Raw genomic sequence first — 13,423 nt, 5'->3', positions numbered from 1 at the left:
ATGCGTAGTGTTGACCCGTCTCACGAATAAATAGTTCCGTGAGATTGTCTCACAAAGACCTACTCTTTTATTATTATTATTATTATTATTATTATCTTTGAAATGGTTTAGAGGATGTGAATGATTGGAACGAGAGGTATAAATAATATTTTTATGTTTAAAAAATGGATGATTCCTAAATTTAACGAAGTATTGTTAATGAAATCAAAATTTAGGGAATGACTAAGGTTATTTTTATGTAAAATGTAAAATTTAGGAAAAATAGCAAATTTGGTTCTGTATGTTTGTGATTTTGCGATTTTGGTCCTTTATATTTTCATATTTTAGTTTTAGTCATGTATGTTCCGATTTTTGGCAATTTCAGTCCTTTTTTATTCGAAAATGCTTACGTGGCACTGTACACGTCAGCTCCACATCAGCACTAAATAGCGCCTCGTTGGAAAAAAAAGACTAAAATTATCAAAAAAATAAAGATAACAGACTAAAACTGAAATTTGAAAATATAAAGGATCACAAATCGCAAAGTGACAAATATACATGACCAAAAAAATATTTTTTCTTAAAATTTAATATAAAATATTGGTTTAGGATATATGATGCTTTAATTAGTTTGAAAGCTATTAAATCAAGAAATTGAATGGCCAACGTAATAATATTTTGCACAAATATTAATTAGTTTAAAATCAGTAGGTGGGTCGCAGTACGATATAGCAATAGATTCGAAGAATATATAGTTCCACTTGTCATAATTAATTCAACCAACTAGCTAGATAAAAACATAATAATTAATTTTATTTATGATAACGGATACTAAAATTTTCAAAACTAATTGCAATAAATAATTATGTATTTTGTCCTAATAATTAGGATCAATTACACACGCCTCCTTAACCAAAAAAATCCCCCCCAAAAAATTCACTAACATTAAAAAACCACGAATACGTTCATTAAAGTTTATATCAATGACTAAGTTTTATGTGACGGTCTCATATATATATATATATATATATATATATGTAAGACAATTGAATTTGGTACGTAGATGTACTCAAAAGTAATAATTTTGTCATAAAAATAATATTTTTTTTATGATTTAATCGATCAAATACTGTTTCAAAAATTTCAAAAATCGATCGATAAGACAATCTCATTACATATACGGTTTTTTTTCCAAAGAGATGTACGTTCATGTTATAGGTATACATCATTTTGAATATGAGGGGATATATAGTTGTAAGGTACGTCCAAAATTTTAAAAATATGCATGTAATTTTAAAGTTTAGCTGGAATATTTATATATCCTCCGGATATTTGTAATTAATATAATTGTACAAATTATTATTATTCTTTATAAAAGGAGAAGGAAACAAAAAGCAGGAGGAAAACACAGGCTGTATTGTGTTGGGTGTGGAGTGTGATTGGAAGGAAGTGTCGGTGGAAAAATTGTGAATATGATTCGTTAGGCCCCAATGTACAAATTGTGAATATGATTCGTTTGGCCCCAATGTACAGCTATATAACCACCCTATATGTTGGAGTCCCTTCGTTATATAATATTTTAATATAAACGTAAACTCATCTTATAAGAGCATGTCCAACATCGTCCCAACTTGATCGCCCCCCTCATCACTCGCCCCTCCAAGGGGCGAGGAAATCGCACGCGAATATGTCCAACATCGCCCCAACTTGATCGCCTCCCTCATCACTCGCCCCTCCAAGGGGCGAGGAAATCGCACGCGGATATGTCCAACATCGCCCCAACTTGATCGCCCCCCTCATCACTCGCCCCTCCAAGGGGCGAGGAAATCGCACGCGGATAACATCCGCGTGCGATCAAGTGGTGGGCCCCGCACAGAGCCGCTACGCGCGGTCAAACCCATCCATACTTATTTTTTTAATTTTTTATCATGTGGGCCCCACCATTATTGGTTTTCTTTTATTTTTTAACATTTTTAACGCGGGGCCCACTGATTAATAAAATTTTTTTTTTTTAAAAAAAAATCAACGAGCAGATATTTCTGGCCGTTAATAAATAAAGGGCCAGAAAAATCTTGCCCTTTTATTTAAAAGAAAAAAAAAACGGAACAAAAAAAAAAAGAAGGGCTGGGATGATTTGGCCGTTGAAGATCAACTGCCAAATCAATTCCAGCCTGATTTTTTTCATAAAAATTATTAATAATTCAAAAAAAAAATTTTAAAAATTTTGAATTTTTTTAAAAATATTCTGAAAAAGTACAAACCGCCATAATTCTCAAAATCCATGAAATTTTCTATAAATATACTCATTTTCATTTTATTTTACACATTCTCCACTTTTTTTTAAACATATTCACGCACTAAATCTTCAATATTTTTCATGGCATACATGAGTTCTTCATCATCGGACGATGAAATTATGTCACATGATCCGATGATGGACGACTTTATCTCCCTACCACGTTCAATAACCCAGAAATTAATAATGAACGTTTGTACGCTTCAATCGGGGGAGTCAAGTCGCGTACATGGCTACAAACAGAAATAAAAAAATCGAGAACGTGTTGCCGGGGATCGAAGATTATTTAAAGATTACTTCGCCGATAGTCCCGTCTACAGCGAGCATGATTTTCGAAGGCGATTCCATATGAGAAGACCTTTATTTTTGAGAATTATGGAAGCTCTACAGACCAATGTACCTTATTTTTTCCAACGAAGGGACGCAACCGGTAAACTCGGGTTGTCATCACTACAAAAGGTTACGGCTGCTGTTTGAATGCTTGCATATGATGTTGCAGGCGATGCTGTTGATGAATATTTGAGGATAGATGCATCGACAGCGCTGGAGTGTTTGAAAACATTTTGCAGGGGGATGCATGAGATATTTTCTGAACAATATTTGAGGCAACCAACATCTGAGGACGTTGCTCGGCTAAATGCTGAAAATGCTAGAAGAAGATTTCCCGGGATGCTTGGAAGCATTGGGCTTGGAAAAATTGTCCGGCAGCTTGGGCAGGGCAATATCAAAGTGGACATCAAAAAGAACCTTCAATCATACTACAAGCGGTTGCATCAAAAGATTTATGGATTTGACATGCATATTTCGGCGTATCAGGATGCAACAACGACATCAACGTACTCGAGAGGTCCAACTTGTTCTTAAATCTTGCAAAGGGAGAAGCCCCTCCAGTTCAATTTGAGGTGAATGGGAATGAATACAACATGTGATACTATCTCGCCGACGGTATTTATCCATCTTGGGCTGCCTTTGTCAAAACTATCCCTCGACCCCTCTCGCAAAAACATAGGATTTTTGCACAATATCAAGAGGGGGTGAGAAAAGATGTTGAGCGAGCCTTTGGTGTACTCCAAGCACGCTGGCATATAGTGAGAGGTTCATCTCGCTTGTGAGATCCAATTGATCTAGATTATATAATGAAAACATGTATCATTCTACATAACATGATTGTGAAGGACGAAAGAGAGGATATATTCGAAGATCACGATTTTCCAACTAGAGATGATGAACATGTGCCACCAAACGTTGTCCCTTCAAGAGATCCTATTGTAGAGTTCAACGCCTTTTTAGAACGACGTGTCAGTATTCGAAACCGAGAATTGCACCACAATCTTCAAAAAGACCTGATCGAACATATTTGGAATTTACATGGGGATGCATAGTGGAACTTGTCCACTTTTATTTACTTGTGTTAATTTTAATTGATGTACCTTTTTTTCTTATGTGCTTTTTAGTTTGGAATATTTTGTGCTTAATTTTAATTGATGTACCTTTTTTCTTGTGTGCTTTTTAGTTTGGAATATTTTGTGATTTTAAATTTTTTTTATCGGTATTTTTAAACAATATTTTTTAATTTGTTATATTTATGTGAATTTTTATTATGTAATTATTAAATTTAATTATGTATATTTTTAATTTGTTAATTGTATTTTTATTATGTTTTAAAATCATTGTTTAATAGATTAAAAAAATAATATTTCAACATCACCACTACAACATCACCACACCACTGTACAACATGCAATGAAGTCATCAACGCTGATATCATCATGCGATCAAGTTACCAACTTGACCACACCAACTTCCTCACATTTTTGTACATGCTCTAAGTAAATTTTTTGACATAAATATCTGATAGAGTCAGTCTGATTATTAAATAATTTTATTTTTTTACAAAAAAAAATATTACTTTTCAATACAGATCACATGTATGTTTATCTAAAAAAAACCAGCTTTATAATATAAAATAATCGTTGTGTCTATTATTAATTATTATTTATAATTCTTACGATAAGCTAAAAAATAAACATTAGATTATTTTATATAATTGAATATCGTTTATAAGTGTTATGCAGACACTAATTTGTGTTAATCTCACTTTATTTAATATATAAAATTTATATAATCTGCGTGTAAATCACAGTTCATTTAATATATAAAATTTATTCATAGACTGAAAGTGTACGTAAAATAAAATAAATTTCGCGTAACACTACTCAATATTATTTATTGACAAGAAAAATTAAATTTATCATTTCCCAGTTGAAAATATGCTGGATTAATTAATGTTTTGGTGTATTAAAAATTTAAAGAAAAAAATTGATTCAGTCAAACTGAACTAAGATAAATAAATTGAATGACCAAGTCCACAAAGCTAAACTGATTTATCCAACTGGACTAGTAAACTAAACTGGACAAGAGCTCGATTGAAATCTCTAAAGCACAAATATACATGTCATCAGTCAAATTTAAACCAACATTCCTTAAGAAATGTCAGTTTACTGTAGACCACTGATTTTGGATAAGGTTTTTCATACATAACTTATAATGCAGAAATCTAGAACGCACTACATGCACACTATTGTTAGATAATGATGTCGTGGATAAGACAAAACCAACGACTACATTATTAAAAACGGATTTATTTTAAGTTTGTGAACGTTGGAATCCAAGTCTATAAATAGAAGGAAGATCAGTTTAGTAGCCCTCTGACATTCCTTTAAATTTGAAGCAAAAGTTCAAGTATTCAAACACTCTTGAGCTAACTGAAATCAGTCAAGCACACCTTATATAGAATTTTTTATCTGATCATTGAGGATCATCTGTGCTAAGCGTTCACACCGTATATTCACTATTCTTGTAAGAGTTTGCATACTATTCATTTGTAAAAAGTGTACTAAGAGTTTCAGTTAAGTAGTGTACTGAACTGAGATTTTGTAAATTGCTTACACTATCCAAAATCTACTAGTTGAAATCTTTCCAAAAAAAAAGGGGTGACATAAGAGTTTTTCAATTCTCCGAACTTCTAAAAATACATTTTTTGTTCTTTACATTTAAGTTACCCTTCTATTTGCATTGTTTAGTTAGCCCGCTTATTTGTTCTATCTGTCATTTAGGTTTTATTCGTCACAAACCTTTGTAAGCCAACTGACATTGAATCACGAGAATCACTGAATTTCAGTTGCTAACTCAACTGAATTCGATTTATAGAAAAATTTATTTGAATTGTTAATTCATCTCCTTTTAGACACTTCTCCCAATCCTAACAAAATATAAAAGACCCATATGTTCCTAAAATATTGAAATATAATCTGAAGACCATAAAGTGTGGCATAACATCACATTTTCAACTAATAGAATTCATTTTAAAGAGAAATGTAAGTGTTCTAATTAGTAGTTTGTGGTGACGTTAAAAAAACCAAAATTATTCTTTAAAGCTTTCAAAAAATAAAAAATGAATAAATAAATAAAATTATTCTTTAAAGTAATCTTATATAATATATATACATATATGTATGTATAGATTAGTAGCATATACATGTGATACTTGATTTGTATAATTTAAAATATTTAAGCTGTAATATTACGAACTACGAGCTAGAGTTTCTACAAAACAATAAGCACGGGAAGCTCGATATTTTACATGAGTTGTTGGTCATATTACACAATGAATGCTTCCATAATCAATTGGACCCCATATCACCAATATGATCTTTGCTGTCGGTTTGCATCAAATGGGATGAGCTTCTATAATGGGTAACAAAGGTGGCGTAGGCCTAGATGGAACTTCAATTGATTTATTAAGTCCTTGCTGTATTAATTTGAACTGATTTTGACTGGTTAAATTTACACCAACATTGATTCATGGGAACTGCATTTGCTGCAGGACTCTAGCACTGCAAATATACACGAGTATATTTGTCGAAGCGAGGTTAGAATTAGGAAACTCGGAGAGGCCTGATTGGTTCTTGTGCTCGCTTCGTACCCGGTGCTTAGAAGGTTTGTTTGTTGTTTGTGTTTTCTTGAATTTTAGAGTGATGGAAGAGAGCATGAGAGCTACAAAATTTGTACGTGTCCATGTTGAGTTACATTCTTTGTAAGATTGGTGTATACTTTTTTGGTTTTTGACAATATTGGTTTTCGAGTTGGTTTAGAATGTGTTCCAGTCTTCCACACCATTTAGTTTCATTGATATATACTTGTCTTCTTTACATGTATTCTTGTGATTTTTTAATGCACAATTAAGTCGATAATTCTTAAACATTTTTGTTGGAAAATTACTCCCTAGCATTATATGTACGGCAAATAGATATTAGCGAATGCATACGGGTGAATAATTGCTCATTTAGACACAAACCTTGATCAAAATTAAACTAATATATTGTTCAATACATGAATTCATTACATAAACTTGCACGTATGAATGCGATACAAGTAGCCATGAATGGAGTAGCATAAATTGACCCTTATTTAAATGCAGACCCTACAAACTCGAAATCAATTGGGGTCGTTGATGTCGAGGTAGAATCTGAGGTGCACCCATCACGTTATTACATTAGACTCCCAATTAACAAACACACCTTCCTTGAGATTATTTTTACGCACCGCCGGATTTTGCATCCGACATTTTTAAGCCCCAATAATTACCCGCAAACTTAGCTATAACTCTGATAGGATTTGAATTTCAATCCTCTCGTTTATAGCCCGGATGGAGCGACAATCTCATTTAACCCGCAAAGTTAGTTTCATACTAAGCAGATTAGGATTTCAATCCCATGCCCGAAACTCGGATGAAATTGTTATTATTTTTTCAAAAATTAAATTTTTAATTTTGATAAATTTACAACCCCATTTACTCCGCATACTTAGCCAAGGACAAGGTAATTAGGATTTCAATTCCTCGTCCACAATCCGGATGGAGTTGAATTTTTCAAAAAAAATTATCAATTTCAAATTTTTTTCAAAAATTGTGGTGCGCCCAAGATCATAAGTGCAATTGTTAGAGGATCATTAGAATTCATAGGACACAATTAAGATCATCAAACACCTAGTGTCATGCAATGGTCAAACAGACACAAACATCATCAATTTTTCGCTACAATTCACTGGTCTAACAGGAGTGCTTAAAAATATTCACGGTTCAACCTAAAGTTTCTCATGTCAAGTCAAGAGTAACATATTTTCACAAAAAATTTCATTTTTTTAACTTCATATCATCATTGGCTCTCATTCATTATCCTACTCAAACACATGCAGCAAACTACAAAAACGACAAAGATGCAAACAGACATGAAACGAACTATATGCAACACAAACATAAAACACAATGAAATAAGGGTAAATTCGCATTCAGTACCTAAACCCAAACACATATGCATGTTCAGTCCCCTGTCAGAAAAATATTTGTTTGAACTCCCTGGGCCCACATTTTTTTCTCGGATGAAAATGAGTACAAAACATTGAAAATAAGGTACGATTATATGATATTCCAGTAGAAAACATTGAAAATCTGGTATAAAAACTAAGATTTTGAGTATAAAATTAACATGAACATTTTTATTAATAAGAAAAATATGTCATTAATATTAATATTTTTAGTATTCAAAAATCATATATTTGTACCAGATCTAACACATTTCGTACTCAAAAAACATATATTAGTGCTCTATTTCTGATATTTTGTACCCATTTTCATCAAAACATACAATTTGTCATTAATGTCAATATTTATCTATATATTTGAGTACTCAAAAATCATATATTTATACAGATTTTCAATGTTTTGTACTGGAATATCATGTATTCGTACCTTATTTTTAATGTTTTGTACTGATTTTCATCCGAGAAAAAAATGTGGGCCCAGGGATTTTAAACAAATATTTTTCTGACGGAGGACTGAACATGTATATTTGTTTGGGTTTAGGTACTGAATGATACTTTACCGATGAAATAAACGCTAGTCTACCCCCTACTTATCCAAAGCATTGCCCTCAATGCTTTAGAAACAATTAACAAAATGCAAAAACAAACACACAAATGCAAGACGAACAAAAACACAATGAACACAAAAATAACACTCCCCTGGTCTATGCTTCGTCCTCTTCCTCCATCTGTAAAACTCCAACAACAACTTTTCTTAGCGGGGCCACATACTGCACATATAAAGGCGACGGGTAAGGCAGTGGATAACGAAAGGAAATAAAAAGAAAAATAACAAAAAATAATTAAATAAAAGATAACACTGGGTTTTCTTCCAGTAAGCGCTAAATTTATAGTCTATCGCCCGACTTTCCAGTAGCAACCATCAAAGAGAGATTGCTACCCATAGTAAGAAAATCACGACTCTACATATGGGTCTTGATTTCTTACACCCTCAAGCTTGACGTGATATTGACATTGAAAGCTCGTCACTCCAAAAATACTCGAGATGAACTGATATTCATCTTCATCATCAAAATTCACTTTTGGCTCATCTTCGCATGCGAGCTGTTGGGGAAACCTTGTGAATACTCGTCGATTAACCATCTCCAAGTACCTCACAAGGTAAAATAAATAATTAAATAAACAAAAGGAAAATAATAATAATAATAATAATAATAATAATAATAATAATAATAATAATAATAATAATAATAATAATAATAATAATAATAATAATAATAATAATAATAATAATAATAAGTCTAGTATCAAGCAAATAATCTATCCTAATATTAACTAAACAGTCTCCGGCAACGGCGCTAAAAACTTGTTGCGAAATTTGTGTCCGCAAGTGCACGATGTCAAATTTTAATATAATGATAAATAGAGCGTCGATCCCACGAGGAGTAAAGTGAAAATATTTAGTACTTGTAATTAAAATAGTCCTAATTTTATTTAGAAAATCAATGATCAGAAGGTTTGCAGAAAAATAAAAATAAACAATGGATTTTTGATAGCACGCACACAATTTTCAGAAATATCAATCAGAGGAAAAATGGTCTAGAGGTTTAGATTTCACCTGGTTTCAATAACAATCACCCCTAATTAATTTATTTTCATGAAACCATTTAATTAATAGCCAAGAACACTTAGATTATTTTATTACTCTCTCCCGAGTGCCAAATAGAGTGTATCAACTACAGTTCAATTCCAATATCCTTATTAAGAATCTAATTGCACTGATCTATGTAAAACAATGTTCTTTTTAAGGCTCTATTAAAATTATATACTCTCTCGAGTTATAAAAATAATTAACAGTGTTATTTCTATTGGTCCTATTCAAAATCGCCTCTCCCGAGTGCCGGATTTCAAATAAATATTACAATTCAATTGTTGATCAAGTAATTGAAAAAACAATCAAAACTAGAAACACAATTAATCTAAAGGAACTCAATTCAATAAAATCAAAAATTCATGAAAGTGTCTACACCAGGTTTCATCCGACCTCTAGACTCTAAAAATTTAGTTCATAATAATATTCAAATAACACCAAAACATATTCAGAAAATAGACATCAATTCAGAAATTAATAATTCAAAGGAAAGAAAACAAAGCTGAATATTCGATCTTCCGTGTCCGGACTCTCGATCTTCAAACTCTGCTGATTGATGTTCTTCAAATTCCTTGCCCAAAATTTCACGATCAAATTCTCCGATCTTTTCTTTAGGTTGTGGCGGCTTTTTTTCTGATATGCTGACTCCAATTTCTTTTTATACCGTGCACAAAAACTCAATAAAAGCCCAACAAAATTTTCTTCCTGATAATTTTAAAACACTGAGAAGCGACGGGGCGGGCGCTCAATATAACTGTGCGGGCACGCATCAGTCTCGCACTTTAATTCTTCAAATCACAGAAATAGTGCGATTGCACTTGACGAAGCGCGATAGCGCTTGAATCTTCTCGTTAGCGCTGAAACAAAGAGCTATAACACTTTAGCGCTTCTCTTCTCAAACTTTAGCGCTTTCTTTCCCTTTCCTATTTCTTTTCTTTTTCCTTTTCTATTATTTTTCTTATTTTCTTTTCTTCATAGCTTCTTCTTTTCTCCATTTTTACTCTTTTCTCTTCTCAATTCTTATTTTTCTTCTTCTTTCCACAACAATTCAATAATTTTCTACAAGCACTGTAACGTCCCAATCTCTCAATCGAAACGCTACTCAAACATACATACTTAAAATTTTTGAAAAAATAAAAGCTTTGCGGAAGCATCATCTTCTTTATTAAAAGAGCGTATAATAAGTGCACAAAATAGAATAGCATCTAAAAATATTTGCCAAACATGGCCATCAACTTAAAAATTAAACCTTATTTGCCTCTCATCAAATAACAATGTTTAAAACATCTTCAATTCTAAAGCATTCACACTCATGCATTTCCCGTTGGACCGACCCCTGCCTCTTCTTCATGTCCGCCCACATAATCATCAATAAAAGCATCCACATCATCGTTACCTGCACCATTCAAGTATAGTGAGTCGAAAGACTCAGCAAGAATATGCAGAAAAAGGATTTTCTAACTTTAAAAGAGAAAACATTAACTTAAACTTTCATGCAATAAACATAACTTTGATATAGCCATATCATAAAAATATTTGGGGTGATGAAGTATGAGTAGTGTGGCAACCATCATTGTGAGTCATTCATAGTTTCCTGTTGATCAACAAGCATATGGCATTATGCCCGTAACTTTCATTCTTTTGGATAGCCGCTTCGGAGCTCATCCCGAAGTTCATACCCCGTATAACCATCCCGTGAGCCATGTTTGGATAGCCGCTCCGGTGCTCATCCCGAAGTGCATACCCCATATAATCACCACAAGACGCATAAATCATCAAAATATTTTCCATGTATCACATCATTCATCTTATCATGTCTTTTCATAAACCTCGTAACATACTCATAAAGTTTCTCGTGACGCTACATGCTTAAGATTCTTCAAAACAATTCATGAGGGAATAGCTTTCATGAGAAAATCAAATAATCATGCAATACATAACTTGACCGATCCACGTGAGGCAGTCCGTCCGTTTCGGACCTTGAAAACTTTAAAATTCTTCATGAACATTCTTAAAAATAATTAAAATACCTTAAAATATCAAAATCATGATTTATAGGACTCAAAAACTCATAAAATGGGGTGGGAAAATCGAGCCTAAGGCGCTCCCTCTTGGCGCTGCCACCGGCGCGGCCGCGCGCACAACCAACGCGGTCGCGCCGCCTGCTCGCAAAAGTGCGGGCGCACTGCTTCAGCGGCGCGGGAGAGCCTCCTGTGCGCGACTCAGGCACGGGCGCGCTGCTTGGCAGCACGGGCGCGCCGTCGCGACTTCTTTTTCCGAAAACTGATTTTTTCTGCACTATTTCAAAACCCACAATGCTTTGGGACGTTTTCCATCAAAAATATCATTCAACAACATCGAAATTTCAAAATAACCTGTACCAATACATCAAACATTTCAAAGATTTTGAATCAAAAACCTTCATAACTACTTTTACCCAAAAATCTGATCTATTGCATTCAATTCTTTCAAAACTCAATAAACATGAACCGAACACATCATGAATGTTTAACGTATCACAATCAAGCAACATACTCATAAAATTTTCAAGAAAACATTCATACATCATCAATCAAACACCTAGGGTTTATCTTGAAAATATCTATATTCTTGAATGGGTTTTAAAAAAAAAACAGCAAAAGATTGCCTGAATCTTCTGATTGGGATTAACCTGGACTGCGGAACGATCTAGCCTTGAGAAGTCGAAGAACCCTAGCTTGAAGATCGCAGTGTTTGAGAGAGATTTTGAGAAAAGAAAAGTGAGCGTTCAAATGAGAGTTCAGGAATAAATTCTGAACGCTTTTCTTTTGTGATTAATGGGCTCCAACATGGCCCATTAGTTACACTTAAAATCCTTTAAAATTTTACTCTCCCATTTAATAAAAATACACTACATCCCATTAAATTTAATTTATATAAAAAAAACAAATTTTCTTTACTCCTGCCAAGGCTAGGCTCGTCCCTACGACCCAAAATTAAAACCAACCTGAAACTTTAAAAAAATAACACATATCACATAATTCACATAACAATTAATCTATCTAATTAACATGCATTAAATCATATAATTAAATCAATTAATCGTGATTAGGCTAGTGGACTTTTTGGACCTTACAACTCTACCCTCCTTAAAAGAATTTCGTCCTCGAAATTCGACTCACCAAACAGTTCAGGATAGCGTGCACGCATATCCTGTTCGGTTTCCCAAGTAGCTTCCTCGACCAACTGGTTGCGCCATAAGACTTTCACCATTGGAATCTCTCTGTTTCTCAACCTACGAACTTGTCTGTCCAAGATTTGAACAGGAATCTCCTCGTAGGATAAGTCTGGCGTCCATTTCACTGGCTCATAGCGGATAACATGAGAAGGATTTGTCACATACTTCCTTAGCATAGAGATATGGAAGACATTGTGAACACCCTCCAAGTTTGGCGGTAGTGCTACCCGGTATGCTCGAGTCCCAACTTTTTCTAGGATCTCGAAAGTTCCTATATATCTTGGACTCAATTTACCTTTCTTTCCAAATCTCATAACACCTTTCCATGGTGACACCTTTAAAAATACATGGTCACCTACTTCAAACTCCAAATCTCTATGTCGCTGGTCGGCGTAACTTTTCTGTCGACTTTGAGTTGTCAACATTCTGTCTCTGATCCTAGCTATAACATCCACCGTTTGAGTCACTATATCCGGTCCCAAAACAGCTCTCTCTCCAACTTCCTCCCAGTGTAAGGGAGTTCTACACCTTCTCCCATACAATGCCTCATAAGGAGTCATGCCAATAGTTGCTTGATAACTATTGTTGTAAGTAAACTCCACTAACGGCAATTTAGATTCCCAACTACCCCCAAAGTCGATCATAAAAGCTCTCAACATGTCTTCGAGTATTTGGATCACTCGTTCTGACTGACCATCTATATGAGGGTGAAAAGCTGTACTGAAAGCTAGCTTCGTTCCCAATCCTCGATGTAAACTTCCCCAAAAGTTTGAAGTGAACTTAGGATCTCTGTCATATACTATCCTCGCTGGTACTCCATGCAATCTGACAATTTCTCGAATGTACAGCTCCGCATACTGATTCATTGAGAAGTTATTCCTGACTGGAATAAAATGAG

The sequence above is a fragment of the Henckelia pumila genome, chromosome 4, assembly GCF_033568475.1.
Source record: "Henckelia pumila isolate YLH828 chromosome 4, ASM3356847v2, whole genome shotgun sequence".
NCBI lineage: Eukaryota > Viridiplantae > Streptophyta > Magnoliopsida > Lamiales > Gesneriaceae > Henckelia > Henckelia pumila.
The sequence above is the reverse complement of the archived record's forward strand: the minus strand, read 5'-3'. Positions refer to the sequence as shown.